Genomic DNA, 13365 nt, shown 5'->3' on the forward strand with positions numbered 1-13365 from the left:
AAATGGAGAACATGAGTAAATTGGTACATCCTGAAATGCCGCTCCATTCTATAAACTTATAGGAAGGAAAGTTTACAGCTGTTACTACCATGATTAGATACATGTCTCTTATCATAAAGTCTAATAAAAACCAGAAACAACACAATGAGCAATGGAACGAAATATGCTTGAAGAGAACTAAAAGACAAGATTAGGAATATAAATGTGACAAGATAGTAAAAGTTAGCGATATCGTGGAGGAGGTAATAAAAATGACGTTAAGAATGAACTAGGTGTTTCCTACTGAGCTCTTTCAAGTTTATTACATCGGAAGAGAAATTAAAAAATGTAGATTCTTTAGTTAAACTATGAATGGACTTTGCGGTTCCAGAAAAATGAGAAAAATCTGTTCCAAAAGTCTCTCGAGAAATAATGAATGTATAGGGAGAACATATACAGACAGATCGACAGAATCGTCTTCTATCTACTGGAAATAAACATTTATACATTTTCTATCGCATATTTACAACCATTGAGGTATATTGATATATTGAGGTACTTTGAACACATTACCATACGAATGGAAGGCATGGAGAGGTTGGTGGTTGAAGGCAAGGTAGATGGTAAAAGAATCCGAGGAAGATCGTCACTCTATTCGACTCTGAATAGACTTCAATTTGTTTCGGCTTTTTTCTTTATTTCATATACTGTTTTCATCTCATATGTCGACTACTTCTTCTAAGTTTACCTTTGTCGAGTCTCCAATGTTGTCTCGGACGTTCCAACTTTGGACAGTGTAGTCTAAGAAACTCCATTTAAGTTTCTCCTCTTGTCTGAGTGTCCTAGCATTGTGCTTTCCATAGCCCTGTCTGTTGTGGCTAGTTTGTTAGTAATTTGACTTAGGGTCCAGGTTAGGTTAGGTTATATATTCCATATGTCATGAAGGGAAGGATGCACTGGTTAAACACTTTGCTCTTCAAGGTTAGGTTTTCCAAATCCTGCCCAATCCTGCCCATGCCAGTCTTGTTCTGCTAGTGAGTTCCGCACTTTGGTTCTCTTTGTTAAGTTTCAAAACTTGGTCTAGGTCTATTTTTGAATTTGTTCGACCCATTTGCAGTTAGATGTCTGGGATTGTCTATGTTTATCATTTTTTGTGTTTCTGTCCATATAAATTTTTAGGCCGACGTATCGGAAGCAATCTGCGAGTTGCTCTCACAGGTTGTAATTTCTCGAATAAGCTCGCTATAATCACGATGCCGCCAGCAAATCTGAGGTGATTGAACTTGTTGCCATTAACGTTGATGCCATTTGTTGTTGACCAATTTGTAGTTTTGAAGGTATCACCAAGGGCGCTTTAAACAGCATTGGCGAAATCACGCTGTCTCATCGAACTCCTCTCTTAATGGGAATGGGATTTGTATGTCTAATGGGATGTCCATAGCAAGCTGGATTGCCCACACCTTTCGTTAAACTAATTAGTTCCTATCTCTCTCATCAGACGATCAGGATCAAAGTAGGCGATATCTTATCCACACCCTTCACTCCACAAGCTGGATTGTCCCAGGGCTCAATTCTTGCTCCAATATTATATACAGTCTACAATAGTGACATCCCCCGCCTACAGCATAGATCGGAGACCCTTCTACTCTATGCTGATGACACTGCTCTCCTCCCGTCGGGATCACACAGAGAGCGTGGACAATTGTCTGTATTCGAAAGAGCCCAAAACTATCTAAACTGCTAGATGGTAGTCAATAGAGGGTGACCATAAATCCCTCCAAAACACAACTAATTTTATTTCAATCTTCAAATTGTCGCGATGTCCGGGGCCGAATAGCTTTGTTAGGAGAGGACCTTATTCTCAGAAACTCGATTTCTATTTGGGAGTCCATTTTACAAGGACTCTCAACTGGAAAACCGACATTCAAGATACCCTTGACAGGGTGAGAAGGAGGTTTAAACTCCTGGCAGTTCTAGCCGGCAAATTGAGCAAGACGCCATCTAAAACTTTATTGCACACCTATAAAACTTTCATTAGACCTATCATTGAATACAAGGAATGCATCTACGCCTCTCTTAAGACCTACGAAATCAATGTCATCAATGCTATCGAAAGAAAAATCCTCAGATTCTGCATGAGGCGGAGCAGGCTATACCCATCAGCACACATACACACACTGGCAAACATTACACCTATTAAGGACAGAATCCTATCCCTCAGCAGGAGGTATATCCTTCTAACCCTCATAGGCTCGAATAACCGAGCAAAGCAAATATTAAAGACACCTTGCAGTGGCCGAGGGCAAATACTCACCAGGCTTCCTCAAAGAAAAGTTCCGTTCCCTTCAGCTAAACTTCTCCACAACACTGGACATGAACTCCCTGATCAGTATTTTGAAATCTTAGAATCAACCCCCATCAAATATCGCAGCTAACTACGCGCGCCAAAAATGCTGATTAAGAGCCGTTCCTATTGTATGGCTGGTAACCCCTGAAGTATCTTCTTCGACATGTTTGGCACAAATCACCTAAATTCCTCTTGTGCGTTTCTTAACACATCGTCCACACAAACACGCCACCTTCTGAACCTCTACCTTAGTAGTCCACTACTTTTCTACACATAACATCATTCATCACGTTTTATTACACCTCCATTACTCCGAAAAAAGAGTAAACAAGGTTAAAACTCTGGAATCAACCATAGTTTCGTTATCATATATATGTTCTCAAATTTATTTTACAATAAGCATTAATAGCTTGTTTCTTTTTTTTTTTTTCATGGTTAGACTACGGGTAGTTCATTTGTTCTCATTTTTAGGATTGTGTTTATCCTTTGCAGAAGCCGGCTATTCTACCAGTTGGTCCATTTGATACATTTTGTGAGACAACCGGTTGCTAATTTGTACATATGACTGAGAAACTATAGATCTATAATTCTTTAGGTCACATTAGTCTTATTTCCAAAAGGTCACCAATTATTATTTTTTGGAGCCTGATTATTTTTTAGCTCTTTTAAATCTATTTCTATTTCAACTGTATAATACTAATCTAACAAGTTTTTATACCTCAGAGAGTAAATAAGTAATATAAATAACTCATTCTGACCATCAGATATTTATCATTCTCGTTTTAGATATTTCAACGTGCCAAACCGAACACTTTTTAAGCGCATAGACGGGCCTAAAGAAAAAAAAAAGGCACCCGGGAAAATTCCAGACATCGAGAAAAGCAATTTATTCAGTGGTCTCCTTCGTTGCGATACCATTTCCGTTGAAAAATTAAATGGACGCAAAGGCTGAGAAGCGCAACCCATAAAATTCCTAAAAATAAATTAGAAGAACGAGGCCGAGTAACATTTAAAGGCGGAATCGGTTGGTGTGGGGTGCTAAAATCAAGAAATTAAGAGTATCGAACGAAATATATTGAGGCAAAGACCTCGTATGGGGAATACAAATGGAACGAGAGGAGATTTATGTAGAACAAGCTTAATATATCTTTTAATCGTGTAAGGAGATATATATATATATATATATATATATATATATATATATATATATATATATATATATATATATATATATATATATATATATATATATTGCTTTCAGGAAAACGGGGCTTGCGCTGTATGATTTTTTTTTTTCGTTTTTCCCTGTAAATTACTTTTCCAATTATTTATTTTTGTCAGATTTTTCATTTATGCATCAGTAAAGGAAACGTCATAGAATTTTATGAACAACTACTACGAACTTTCGATAGACTAAAAGAAAGTGACAATAATACTAATGGGAGATTGTAATGACTATAGGAAGAAGAAGTCAAGCAGAAGACAGACTGTACAATGTTCAGTCCCTGGTATAATAACTTGGCTAAATTCCAAATTTAAAAAGGTTATAGTACCAGACGAAAATATCTGCAGATGAAACGATGGTACCCTTTCGCGGGCGTTTAAAATTTCACCAATATGTGAGAGAAAAGATAATTTGGAATCAAACTCTTTAAGCTATGCCTCAATGGGGGGTATACATATTACTGCAAAATTTATTGTGGTGCAGACAAAATTGATGGCATGTCTGTGACAACTAAAGTACTAGGGATTTGAACTTATAGACGAATGTCTCGATAAAGGGATGATATTACACACTGACAACTGGTACACCAGCGTAGAGCTAGCTGAAAAGTTACAAAGCAGACAAACGCACCTAGTAGGAACACTAGAAAAAATCAGAAAGGTATTCCGAAAGTACTGGTAAGCAAACTGAAGGGTAAAATTGTAGGAAGAGAGAGAAACGGCATTGTCATTTTTACATGGAAAGATAAGTGCGATGTCCTGCTGCTTACCAGCGAACATAAACTGAATTTTATTAATATTCTAGGTAGAATTGAGGTCAAAAAGAAGCTGGAAGCTATTGTGGCTTATAATAATGCAAAAAGTTTCATTGATGTATCATCCGACCAATTGTCGTCTTATTCTACCTCTATTAGACGGAGCATTAAATGGTACAGGAAGGAAGTTGGCAGTGGAGAAACCTTAGTACAAAATACGAAGATTTAACCAAAAACACTTGAATTAAAATATGTCTCCATACAGAGTGTTTTAATACAAATACATATTCTGAAATGATTTCAGCCTATTGTCATAAAAACTTCTAATTTTTTTTTTATTCAAATTTGACAAATAGTGTACAACAGTTTATAATAGACTAGAGCTAAAGGATAGTTTTCCGCTGTTAATGTTTGTAAAAACAATGGGACAATGGTAAACAGTTTTAGAATATTAGTGATACTGATAAAACACTGTATCTCGATAAGGATGAATATTTTATTTAAGTTTTTAGGTTAAATCTTCGTATTTTGTGCTAAAGATTTACTAAGTTACTCTATATGGACAATTCTCTTCTGGACACCCTGTATATACTACTCTAAATTGTCTCATACCGCTCATTTCCCATTCTTTTTGTTTCAACATGGTTTTTTCCATTGCTATTTTGTCCCATATTTTGCTCCTACTGTCTCTTTGAAAAGCTTTCTTAGACTCATTTTAATTACATCAAATAATAGAATTGAATTGAAGAAAATATACTAAAACGTTGGAGACACAAATTAAATATTAAAGGTTTAGAGAAATCTCGTCAGACCTCACGTTAAATTCCAAATTTCCTGAATTATTTGCCCCATTAACTACGTGCTTTCTGCAGTTCGACGTTGAAAGTGAGCTGTGCAAATTTAAGAGCTCTCTCAAGTCCTCCCAGCTACCCCAGAAGCAGCGACTAACAGTTCAAAGCAATTCGACAAATGGACGACAAATGTAAGGTTGCGGTTGCTCCTGTAAATATCAAATACGTAAATCGAGAAGTTGGAGATGGACAGTGATTTATGGAGGTTTGAATCGACGAGTTGGAATGTGTGTTTCAGTTTCTTGACGTGGAATCAGGTTTCCACTTAAAAATATTGCAATTTTAAGGAGGATTAAGAAGGTTAAAAGATAACGAGGACATAAATCTTAGAATATCCTTTAGAGGATGGAGTAATATTATAGTTGTCTAAAATCAGTCCTAACAATAATGCGGAAATGGATAGAAATGTGAAAAGATGGAATTAGAGTAGCAAGCGGAGTATTACGTGAAAAATTCTAATGAAACTGTAAAAAGTAAGGCAGTATGCTTCTGTATGGAACTGAATGTTCAGCAATTAAAAATAAAAACAAATTATTTTTCTAGAAACTGTTTTTACTCGCTAAAGTGACAGATTTTTTGTTGTGTTAATGCCTATGTTTTTCATTCTTTCTTGTTTCTCGCACTACTGCGTTTATAATTTGGTAGAATAAGATTATTTCCCAATCTTTTGTTATCTTATTTTGCTTCAATGCATTTGATTGTATATATATCATATTTACATATGATCCAGAAAGCGTCTATGGCTTCCTCGCCCATCAATTTTATCACTGCTGGTTTTACTCCAGCTGGTTCTCTTCTTCCTTTGGGCTTGACGTGCATTGGCTTATGTTTGTGTATTCTTCTATTTTAATTGACAGGTGTAATACTTTTACCATTTCATGTGGTTATGTTTTATCTTGTTATTTACATCTTTTATGCCGTATATTTTTGTTCTCTTTTGTCCTCTTAATGCATTTCTTCCGAAAGGATCTACTGTCATTTTTATAACCTTTATTTAAATTGTTCCCAAATTCTTCCCAGGATTTTTGTTTCGTATCTTTTACTGCTTTTTTGGCAACTTCATTTTTAGTGTTACATAGTGCTTTGTCCCTTGGATTCTTTGTTTGCACATATCTTTTCCATGCTTCTTTTTAATCAGTAATAATGAGTGATAAGCAACTTTCCGCATTGATAGAATGTCCAACAAATGTGATTAGATCATAGATAAAGTAAGTTCTTCATTTGTACTTTTGGGAGAAATATTTAAAAAATTCGAATTTTGCTACCATGGTCTTCATCATCATCATTCTGGCTTTACAACTCTGCGTGGGTCCTAGCCTCCTCAAGAATTTCTCTCCAGTCGTCCCTATGCATCGCCTTCCTCCGCCAAGCACGTATTCCCATATTTCTGATGTCTTCATCGATGTTATCAAGGAACCTTGTTCTAGGTCTTCCTCCTCTTCTCTGACCAATGGTATGGGTCTATCAAGGAGCGTTTTTCTAGCTGGGTCATTTTGTTCCATCCGCATTACATGTCCTATTCACCTTAGACGTCCTATCTTAATATGTTTTACGATATCTGGTATATTCTATAAAGTATCGTCTTCTCCGCACTCCATTGTCATTCACTGCTCCACTTTTCTTTCGATACATCCTAAATGTTTTTATTACTTTTTGTTATGAGTCCAGGTCTCTGAACCATATGTTAGTACTGGGCGTATTATTGTTTTGTAGAGTTTTATTTTTGTATTTCTTGATATAATTGTGGATTTAATGGGAGATTGAGCCCAAAATAGCATCTGTTGGCCGTGCAAATTCTACGGTTTATCTCTGCGGTAGTAATATTTTCAGTTTTAAGGAGCGCTCCCAGGTATACAAATTCGTTCACTGCTTCGATGACGTCATTTCCTATAACAAGTGGTCGTAGGATGTGTTGCGTGTTTATTTTCATTTACTTCGTTTTGTTGGTGTTTATTATTAAATCCATTTTCGTAGCTGATTCTTTTGATGCTACATATGCCTCTCGTACAGCGCTTTCTGTTTTCCCAACAATATTGATATTATCAGCATAGGCAAGTATTTGCACTGATTTATTATATATTGAACCAATAGTTGCGATATGTGACTTACGTATTACTTTTTCCAGAACCAGATTGAACACATTGATACAGGAGAGAGGGTCTCCCAGGCGCAGCCAGTTATAGACAGTTCCCCCTGGATTCGTACTCTAGGTTCAACTTTTTCAAGAGTTAGTTTTGTTAAATTTACCAACTGATTTGGTATTCCTCCTAGCTCTTTTATTGCTTCAAACATTGCTCTTCTATTCAAAGTCGAAGGCTGCTTTGTAGTCTATGAATATGTGACGAGTATTAATGCTATATTCCAGTGTTTTTTCTAAAATTTAGAATGGTCTACACGGTCTTCACTTTTTATTAAATATATTTTAAAATTCATAATAAAACTATAATGACATACTCTCTCTCTGCTCTAAATTAGATCATAAATAATGTTATTGCATCAACGGCCGAATAAGTGTAAAATGTCAACAAAAGTCTTGGGAACTATGCAAATAATGGTCAGGGAAACATAAACAGATTTTGTCTAGACGTACCCTATAACTGTTTAGTCTTCATCTATACTATTTTAGATCGTAGTATACAAAGGCAGCTAGAGCTGGCCTTAGAGGAAATGATACGTGAGTTGAAGGATAATAATCTTCATTCTTGGAAGTTTGTGCACGTTTAAACATATTATTTTTTTTATTACTCAGCAAATTTTTCGTTCTTTCTAGAGAAAATGGACGCTGTCTGTATTCCACTCGAGGTAGATAAACTGACAGACGAGGAAGATTTCGCAGAGGACCTTGCAAATAATGGCCAGAATATTTACATGGCAGGAACTTTCGAGATTCATTACAGTCCAGACGATGTAGATGTGGAATCTCGTAATTTGGCAACACAAAGTCAAGAAATCTTAGAAGCAACGCCGGGAAGTGGCAAACTGATTTGGAGAGCTGGACCATTCGTGCACCAAAATCTATCTGTATCCAAAGAAGAGGAACAAATTCAAGAATTGAAAGGCGAATTAGAGGGACAATCACCATTGGATATTTTTTACAAGTTGATAGATGAGAAGGATGATTTTCAAGATGAGGACGTAATGGATTTGATTATTCAGTTTTCGAAAAAAAAACGGCAAGGAAGAATAACAGACATGAATTCCATCTATCACGAGAAGAACTGCTGAATTTTCTGGGAAGCATACTTTTGTCAGGCTACCATACATTACCGCACATTGATATGTATCAGCCGACATGTATCAGCCGAAATAAAACTACATTCGAAGGATAATAACAACCATGTAACTAACAAATTTACAAAACATTTATTTATGCAAGATGTACATCAAAGGCAAGCCTGTCCGTTTTGGATTTAAGATTGGGTGTATGTGTTCTTCGAGTGGACCAGTTCATTCCTTACGTGGAGGCTGTGGAAAACAAAACTGTTCAATTTCTTGAACTTTTGTCACATGTGAAAAATTTTCAGTCATATTTTCTTTGAACTCTTTTGTTGTCTCTTGATTCTTCGCTACAGGGACTATTTGCGAAAACCGAAAAAGTAACCGTCATTTGATACCAAATAAATTGCTCTCAAAACAGAAGAGGGTTTTTTTCTTAGATCCTTGGCCGTAAATGGGTTAATATAAAAAATAACTGAGGAGGAAAGATGTTTCAAAGTTTACGATTAAATACTTTCAAGTTTAACTTAATAAAAATAAGTTTTAAACCATACCACTATTTAAGATAACATTATTAAAAAACTAATAATATTAATTAACGTTAAACGATTCTCAGGACACTTAAATACCATTAAATTATCGGGTTATTATTTCATGTTGAATTTCGGAGACCCCGAGTCAGTGACCCCTTTTAATATTTTTATTAGAGTGCTTGATAATCATTATATTAAACGTAATTACTGAAACAAAGGAAGGGGATATCTTGATAACCGAAGTCTAATCTTTTCATAGAGGAAGCACCGAATATTTTTAAATGCTTATGCAAAACCGATCTAATATTAATATTAAGGAACCTCAAAATATAAATAGTAGTCAGATAAGGATACACGGTGAACACAGCAAATAATCTTAATATTGTTCTGAATCTATTTTATTGTGGCATCTTAAAGTATGTATTACATATAACCGACCAATCAGTTTGTTAAATCATCTTTATAAACTTTTCACGAGAGTAATCACCACAAGATTAGACAAGAAATTAGACCTATATCAAAGTAGAGAACAAGCTGGATTCAGAGCAAACTTTGGAACCAACGATCACCTCCAAACAATAAAACAACTCATCGAAAAAACTATAGAATATAACAAGCCCTTAGTTTTAACATTCGAAGATTTCCACAAAGCATTAGACTCAGTAGAACTCGACAGTGTTATAGAATCACTAAACGAGAGCCGCATTGATAGCCGATATTCGAGGCTAATATGTAATATATACAAAAATGCGACAAGCTCGATACAACTACACGCTAGCAGCAACCAAATAAAAATTCAAAGAGTATCCGACAAGGTGACACGTTGTCGCCTAAACTTTTCATATTGGCTCGCAGCTACGCAGACGATATAGTCCTGATTGCAGACGATTTGGGACAAATAAAGAAAATGTTGGAAGAACTTAGTACAGCCTGTCATAAAATAGGTTTAAAAATGAATATAACAAAAACAAAATATATGACGAACTTAGTACCAAGTAAACACCTTGAAATACAAAATGAAGAAATAGAACTGGTAGACAAATATATATATCTGGGTCACGAAATTAAGATAAGTAAGGACAATCAAACAACCGAAGTATCCAGAAGAATAATACAAGGATGGGCAGCATACGGAGCTCTAGGAACGTTTTTAAGAGTGACATCCCAACTAATATGAAGAAAACAGTTTTCGACCAATGCGTGCTACCGGTGATGACCTATGGTGCAGAAACATTATCGCTCACAAAGAAAAACGCACAAAAACTAAGAGTAGCGCAGAGAAGAATGGAGCGATCAATGATAGGGGCCACTCTGCGAGACAGGATTAGAAACGAAGATCTACGAGCTAAGACCAAAGTCATAGACGTCATTGAAAGAAGCTGTAACTTAAAATGGAAATGGGCTGGACACGTTGCCAGAATGAAGGACGGAAGATGGACTCACAAACTAGTTGAATGGAGACCAAAAGCCGATAAACGTAGCAGAGGAAGACCACCAACACGATGGCAAGACGACCTACGAAAGACAACAAAAAACTGGATACAGCAAGCACAAGATTTGCACTTTGGAGACAAACAGGGGAGGCCTATGTCCAGCAGTGGATTGAGAGAGGCTGATGATGATTATTTTAATGGGAATAAGTCACAATTGAAGTTTAAAATAAGTTTATTGAATTTCCACTTCGGAAATCGCCCTCAAAATACTATTTAGAATACGAAGAAGAATACAACGACGAAAACCAATCTTTCAAAACTGAAAGTAAAGCAATTGAGGAGGGAAACTTTACGAAGAAGAAGTAAACTTCCATTTTTACATTGCTGTATAAAATGCGTTGTAATATCGATCATGCAGAATGGTAACCTCCTATGGCGGTATTTTCAGCAATATTTTTGATGCTAAACCGTCTATGTCAAAATTACTCTGAAGTTAATAAAAAGTTTTTTACAAAGTTACTTTTATTTGTAATATACATTTTTAATTGTATTAAGAAATCAATTGCTGTGAAGGAATTGGCTCAGAAGCTATTTTAGAGAGATATTTCTTTCTCCAGAAAAAAAATGAGGTTTTTGACATAGGTTTCCATTCTGCACCATCGATATTCTGAAATAAAAACTGTGATATCCTGTATTTCCAAATCGAGTACAGAACGTCACTTATGCTTGTTTTAAACCTATTTTCTTATCAGATTTAATAGGAAGTTAACTTACCTCAAGAGTTTCTGCATCTGGTGGTTTTCATTCCTTCTGAAAAGAAGAGAAAAAAAGGTTTAAAATCCATCACAATAATCAAAATCAATATTAAAATTAACATGAAAGATATTTTTTTTTAAATTACCAACAAATTTTGAATAACCCCTAACTACCCTATCCATGCAAATATTCTATGTTAAAAAGAAACAGGCACACTTATATTAGCTATCAAAGTAATGTTGGAAAACCAAACTGTATTTATTATTAAGAAGACGAATTCTTCTTCTTCTTAAAGTGCCTATCCGTTCCGGACGTTGGCGATCATCACGGCTATCTTCACTTTGCTTATTGCAGCGCGGAACAGTTCAGTCGTAGTCGTGTTATACCACTTTCGCAAATTTTGAAGCCAGGAAATGCGTCTTCTTCCCGGTCCTCTCTTACCATTTACTTTCCCTTGGAGAATCAGCTGGAGAAGGCCGTAACGTTCTTGATTTCTCATTAATTCGTCTTCTTGAGAAATCAAGAAGACGAATTAAGCCTTAATATTGACCGATCATAATTTTTCTTAAAAGAAAGGTTTCGTTTTTTGGTTTCGCGATTTATTATCGTCCATACCGAAGCCGTTGCTTCCTTTACCTTTTCGACAGGAAAGATTGTTTTCATGTTCAGAGCTTCAGAGCTCAGATTCTGTAAATAGTCGCTCCGAAGATTCCAAACATTAATGAAAGTTGAAAAATACCCTTCTCAGGTAATTAATTTTACCAATGAAAGGAAAGTCAAAGGTATTTTAAATGTAAACATATCCTTTATATACGTCGAGGGGGTCAAGGGGGAGATTTCTGAATGTTAAGAAACGATTACGACTGTAGTGATTCAAGGTAGTTCGTATCAGTTCGAATCCAGCATTGGATGAGCGCTAGGCTCTTGTTCGCGCTAGCCTCACCTCAGAAGCTTTAACACAGTCAGTATATTAAAGAGTTTACTCAGTTCGTGTCAGTATTATATCACCGACAGGTTGTCTAGTTTTATGCACATAAATTCAAACTATATGTCATAAATCAGCTATCGTAAGCAAGTCATCGGCGTCCAAAATAAGTTGTTGTAAATTGTTTAAATAGACTTGTTAAAACGTTCTTTGCGAAACTTTCATTTGTCCCTGGGTGGTCCTTCAAAGAAGTATACAAAGTGAACCTATTTCCCCAAGGGAAAAAACCAGCGACCTATGACTGGTGCGCGAAACAAAGGCATCAAGACAAGGTGTAAGGACAAACATAGCTGCATATTCGCTCATTATTCTTAATACTTAACTTAAATACCTACTTAAGTACTATATACCTTCTGCAGGTTTTGTATAAATGAGTGGTTAATACATTGAAGTCCGCCAGTCAACTGGAATTTTCTGAATTATATTTTGTTAGATTTTCTAGTATATTCAAACTATATACTTTCATGACTTTCATAATTTCTCTTAAATATCTCTTAATAGATATACTTCAACAGTAACACGCTTAAAATTGAATCATAGACGTTTTCCGGCGCACCTTCATAAATTAGAGATACTAAACTTCCCGTTATGTGACTGTGACAACATGTCCATAGGTGATATTAACCACATATTTGTGAAGTATAAAAAAAATGATACGGCTATCTCTAGGCTATATAATTAATAGAATACAACACTCCTCTCCCTCTCAACGGGTACACGTAAACTCATCACCAATTACCATAAATACCCTCGGACATAGTACAAACTCATCACCGCCATAAAAGTAGGGTGTTCAAAATAGACCCTAAGAGATTGGTAAACTGATCACTGGCCTACCTGCAGCCTGGATCAGGTATAGACCATAAAATCCCCAGCAAACTGCTAGTTTTTGGTAATTTCACAGAATAATCCAAATCCAGATGTCTTAAATGCAACTGCAATTTATTGGTTTTTATTTGGGAATTCCACAAAATTCTATTGATAGCTACCTAAAATCATGCGAAAAGAAAAATTTCTCTTTATTTGTTCTTGTTTCTTCAACATGGATAGTGAACTGCTAATTTATTACGTCCTGAGCCAACGCGGACAAAAAATGATGATTATCAATAATTTAAAATTTCAATTGATTGCGAAAGACTCTAAAAAATTCGAATTGACTTTTGTGGACTTGTGCGACGAAAGGGTGTAAGGCTAAATGTCATACAACTGGTGAGTAGAAATGTTATACCGTTTTTGTTTAGTTGTTTCGCACTGGTTTTCGCGAATAATCCTGATCAAACAGAAAA

General features: G+C 35.7%; 1 long non-coding RNA gene across 1 annotated transcript in view; it reads right to left on the minus strand.

Moving 5' to 3' along the window:
* The window catches only part of LOC140444745 (uncharacterized), a 103210-nt gene that overhangs the window by 71964 nt on the left and 17881 nt on the right, over positions 1–13365 (minus strand). Inside the window, exon 2 of the long non-coding RNA XR_011951331.1 lies at positions 11113–11148. This is a non-coding gene — a long non-coding RNA (uncharacterized lncRNA). The remainder of the gene's footprint in view (positions 1–11112; positions 11149–13365) is intronic.

Source organism: Diabrotica undecimpunctata, chromosome 6 (genome assembly GCF_040954645.1).
Source record: "Diabrotica undecimpunctata isolate CICGRU chromosome 6, icDiaUnde3, whole genome shotgun sequence".
NCBI lineage: Eukaryota > Metazoa > Arthropoda > Insecta > Coleoptera > Chrysomelidae > Diabrotica > Diabrotica undecimpunctata.